We start from the raw sequence: 5,578 nt of genomic DNA, 5'->3' as shown, positions 1-5,578 counted from the left end.
TTCGCTTCGATGCGACGAACACTCGTGGCGCGATGCCAATGCGAGCTCTGAACGCAACCCCATCCCCCGGCAGGAATCCTTGCGCCAGCCCTGCACATGGCAGCGTGCGTATGTCCAAGCTCAGGCGTGCCTCGGATAACCACAGCCTCGGGTCAGACCTCTCATCCGACTCGTTTGCCGCTAAGCCAGCTGGCGGCCGCGGTAAGCGGAAGGCGGACCACGAGGCGCCCCCCACCCCTGCTCTCAAGACGCAGAAGAAGCCCCGATCTGTCAAGACCAAAGCACCCAAGGAGTCGGCAGAGCTCATGGTCGCCGAAGATTCCAGTGCTGCATTGGGGGTGAGTTCTCCCACACCAATTCCATCTAGCGCTCTGCACTGCATTGCACTGGCCGCTTCAAGCGCATGGCATCAGCTTTGACAAGGCAGCCACAACAAAGCTCCCTCTCTTATCTTTGGTGCAACGAACGCCATGAATTGTGCTTCTGCATTCTCCAATATTAGTTAATTTTCCAATGCCTGCAGCATGGCAGACGACAAAGTCAAGCTTCAAGAAACGGTCGTGTGTGCGGTATTGCCAGGTTAGCAGCCTCAGTAACGGGCACATTGTGGACCATTGCCTGATCTCTCACAAGCTGTTGCAGATGTGGGCAGCTGTGGCGGCAAACAGGGAGCTGATTGACAAGGACGACGCGCTTCCAACCGATGCTGCAACCGGCCAGGGCATGCAGCGAACCCTCTCCGACCCTCTGGGCCTGGGGCCTGCACGCACCCCCATCAGCAAGCATGGCCGCCGCATCAACCCTCGCAAAGGCATCCCCATGCACGTCATGGCGACCTACGCCCTCCTTCGCCTCCCCTCCCATGAGGGCAACCTTACTGACATGGCCAATAAGATCGAAGAGAACCTTCTCTTCTGCAAGCAGCTGGACTGGACTCCTCGACCCGGCACTAAGACCTACCCAGGTGCGAGCGTCCTACTTCATACTCGTTGCCGGTGTCGGCTGCGCTAGGTTTGCTGTCACGAAATCTGGTGATGAGGCGATTGAAGCCAATCGTTGATGGAAACATGGGTGATGGACTGTTTCATGTGGCAATGCATGCTCGACAGATGAAGCGTTTTGATCTCCAAGGCAATCCTAGCTATCTTCTTTGTGCAACGCACATCAGCAAGCATCCCGATCTGTTCTTCAGGTGGAAGGACGCGCTGGTGGGCTGCTTCAAGCCCGGCCGATACCCTCACCTGATGAAGACGGACAGGAAAAAGGAGAGCCTGACCGTGTACACACTCATTGAGAAGGAGATCCCCGAGAAGTCCCTCATTGACAGCAGCTTCCTGGCGCCTGACCTTGGAACCTCCAGCAACCCGGGACCCCTCGCATCGCAGGCCTCCCAGTTCTTTGAGACGATCGTGCACCCATCATATGTGCCATCATCCCATCCCAACGCCACGGCCCAGCCATCCGAGCCGACGAACGATCGCCCCGATGCCTTGCCGTGAGCCCGCTGCCTGTCCCCCTGATCCTCACGCCCTCCTCCTTTGACTCCTTCCTTCGACTCAAGGCTCCCTTTTCTCTCCTGCAGAGTCCGCCATTAGCATTTGGTCTTCCTTTCACTAAAGGTCTCTTTCCCCCATGATCCTCGCACCTTCTCTTCACTGAAGGTTCCCTTTCCCCTCCTCAAGAGTCCGCCAGTAGCGTCTGGCCTTCCTTTCCAAAAAGGTCCTCTTCCCCCCCTGTCCTCGTACATTCCTTTCACTCAAGGCCCCCTTCTCCCCCTTCAAGACCATCGCCCCATCCCAATGCCACGGCTCAGCCACCCGAGCCGACGAACGATCGCCTCGATGCCTTGCCGTGAGCCGGTCACCGCCTTCTTCCCTCATCCTCGCACCACCTTCCTTCCACTAAAGGCTCCCTTTCCCCTCCTGAAGAGTCCGCCAGTGGCGTCTGGTCTTCTTTTCACTGCAAGTCCCCTTCCCCCCCATTCCTCGCACCTTCATTTCACTCGAGGCTACCTAACCCCGCTCAAGAGTCCGCCAGTATCGTCTGGTCCACGTCGGTGGGCTCTGCCTGTATTAATGCATTGCGTCAAAGTTGTCTGGATGCCACCTTTGGTGACTGCAAGCGGTCCTGTGAAATGGGTTCCTTGCACTTCAACCACATAGCAAACCGCGATTTCCAACAGCACATTCCCAGATTGCAGAGCTGGAACGCTCTCAGTGTCAACCTCGCAGCTTGGCAAGGTTGCAATGACCGGGGACTGTTTTGTTTCAACAGTCCTCCATAGTAAAAACCGAGGAACGGCAAGTCAACAATATGCACAATGCCAGGCATGGGCGTCTCCAACGAGTTGCAGGGATCAACTCAAGGACCAAAGGCTCGTGTCATCTTGATTATGTGAGCAACAGCCTCCAAGGCGAGGGAGGTTGCGCAATGCGCTAACACTTGTCCTGCAGCACATTGGCACTGTTCACTCATGGCAATCACAGGCCTGGTTGTGTGCTTGCGTCTGCTTGTAGTTCATCGGCGTTGCTTAATCCGGCGGTCGTACGTCATCATGGGCGTGACACTGCCATGAACTTGTGTCTTGAAGTGATGATGCACAATGTGTACTCATGATGTAGAATGCGTTGTGGTAGCGACTGTGGTAGCGACTCGTTCATGCACAGCGGCTAGTACAAGGTTTGTCATTACAACAAGAGTGGAGCCTTTGTTCACATACAGTCCTATGTATGTGTTTGGTACTAGTATCACTCAGTTGTGGACAATGGTAGATATGTCTGACAGTAGCTGTTTCTCATCTTATGTCCCTGTTGCGACGGATGACACTGAATGCATCTTCGTCGAAGCTCAGGCTGCAATACCTAAAGTTTTTTGGATGCCGGGCAAGCACGGTTGCAGGAAGGGATTTGTCTTGAGTTTGTTAAAGCTGCTGTCTGTGGTCGGCACGCCTCTGCAACGGTCGTTTGTCGTTGTAAATGTCATACGTCTTTCATGCGCGCCTCAAGGGCCAAGTTCTGTGGGTCGACCGCGATTGCTCATCCGGCGTTTGCCTGCGTGTTGTCGTGATCAAAGATCACCTGCGTCGTCGGCAGCATGCACAGAAGCTTGATCAGGGGTTCCATATCTGTTTGGGAGTGCCTGCAAAGACGCATCCACAGCCACCAATAGGGCACCTATGGTCAAGTGGTTAAACTGCCACCTTCGAATCGAGGGGTCTTACGTTCGAATCTTGGTTCGGCGCACGTGGTTTTCCGGTGTGCCCAGGACACTGATGGTCAGAGAAGTTGCTCTTGAAGCAAATTCCGCCGTAGACTACGCCTGTCACATTGGACGGAGTCCAAATTTTCATTTTTTCATTTGTTTCCACAGCCACCAATAGGGCTCCTCCTGGGAACAGCAATCTCGATAGCGGAGGACAAGAGACGCAGTGCCCACGCGTTTGGCCTGCAAACAACACGGGGTATCCAAAGCGTGCGGCAAGCTTGCGCTTCCCCAACGCAACCAGCTGATTCGCTGCAGCCAGACACGTCCGCAAGAGGCTGGTGCATGCAGTGATGCCGAACTCGGTATCTCAGACCGTCAAAACCACAATCTCATTGGTTCGTACAGATTGTGAATCGGTAAGGCGCTCGCAAACAGTACAAGCTCATACGCGTTCCGCCCTCACCACAGCACGTCACCATCCAGCGACCCAGAATCGCGAACGCGCTTGAGAGTAGCATGAACACGTTTAGAGTACCAAGCAGCGCTGCTACTCATTCGTCTGAGCCGTTTTGAGGAATGGCGGCCCGAAGTGAGCAGATCACGGTGACGCTGTGGGCGCCTGGACTGCTCGCGATCGTGTTGAGCGTGGTTGTCGTGGCGGTGCTAAGCCCGATGTGCAGGTTGACTGTGCTTAAGCTCGGGATGTCTGTGGCAATGGCGATTTCGGTTGCGGTCGTTGCTGTGCATGCGCTCGGCGAGACGGCGAAACCTCAACCCTGTGTCGTTCCATCGCGTTCGAACGAATTCAGTGTTGAGGTCCAGCTGCATGCGAATTGCAGACGCATGCGCACTTGACAATCAGCTATGCTGTTTGTTAGAAATGTGTAATCTCGTGCTGTCACTTTGACTTGGATGTGTTGAAGCTGTCGGAGATTGCGCAGATCCTGTACGCTTCGTAAACAGGCCTATTTCACCAGTCACAGACCGACCGACCTACTACTCAATCCAGATACAGGCACAGCGAAAGCACGGTCAAACACGAAATGCGAGCGAACAATCCATGAAAGCCACGCACATCTCTTTCTCCGCTTTTATATGTAAAAATGCAGTCGATTCGTTGTCATCCTCAGGCCGCGCGCCTTGGCGTTTCGGCTAGGCCAACCATCGCAGTTCACGCCCATGCACATGCCAAGCGCATTGCAGATGTATCGCTAGTTGCTGTTGCATCTTTGGTTGCCACTGCACCTGCATTGGCTGTTGATGTTGGTGGGGTCTCAGCCGACTCTTTCTTGGCTGTTGGCGGTGTCGCTGCTGCAGCTGGCTTGGGCACGGTTCTCCTTGCCACAGATCCCCAAAAACGCAGGAATGAAATGGCGCAGTCGGCAGGTGGTGACGAGATGGACTCTGTTAAGAAGTACTTCGACACAACAGGTACTTCACGCACCCATGCATGTTGGACGTATTATATCCATCAATATGCGTCGCGACATTGGAACGTTCACGATGCGATCACCTGCGTGGGATTCCTTCAAAACATCGCTTCGTGGCAAATTTATATATTTGTATATATAGGCATACTTTTCCATTGTTTAATAAGATGCACTGCATGCTGCATCGTTTTGGCACCTTTAACGGTGCGGTGTGTTCTATGTGGTATCTCGTCCCGAGGCTCTTGGCACCTGTGCGAATGCGGAGTGCATATCGACTTGTTGGTTCATATTCATGCTGATGATGTCTACATGGCGTTTGGATTCCCCGAATCTCAGACACCGTCGGCGGTATTCCAGGGTTTTGGAGGTGTAAGTGCATGTGGTTTACCCTGCGGCCTGCTTCTGTTTTCCAGTGGCATGAGTCTGCAAGATCACGTTTGATTTACAGGACTCAACGTCCTCACGCACACGTGTGCTGGCCATCTGTCTCGAAGCTTGCATTCTCCTCCTTTCCTGGAGTACTTGGGAGCTTCAACCAATCTGATGGGTTGTTGGCGAGCCAATAGGATTCTCGTCATTCATGAAATGCATGATCCCCCAGAACGGATTCAGATGAGTTAAACAGCAGTTGTCTGCTTGTTGGCTCCTCTTATGATATCTGGAGAGTCTTGAGGGACTCATGACTGACCAGGTTGTTGATGAAAGAATTATCAGTTGTAAGTCATATTGGCGTTGCATCGTGTGGAGCTGACCAGTCACATTTTATTTATGCACTTCATGTTCTGCTTTGCTACGGTGGATCTGGCATGAAGTGGGTGGTGGTCCAGCAAGAGCGCAAATGGTTTCTAGTGGCTAGGGGTGGCACGGTGAGGGCCATTTGGAGGGAAGCGACTACGGATCATTGGAGGTTGCAAAATGACAACCTGACGACAACAATCCATAGT

This window comes from Nuphar pumila, unplaced genomic scaffold (genome assembly GCF_984573655.1).
Source record: "Nuphar pumila unplaced genomic scaffold, dmNupPumi1.hap1.1 HAP1_SCAFFOLD_696, whole genome shotgun sequence".
Taxonomy (NCBI): Eukaryota; Viridiplantae; Streptophyta; class Magnoliopsida; order Nymphaeales; family Nymphaeaceae; genus Nuphar; species Nuphar pumila.
Note: the sequence above shows the minus strand (reverse complement) of the source record.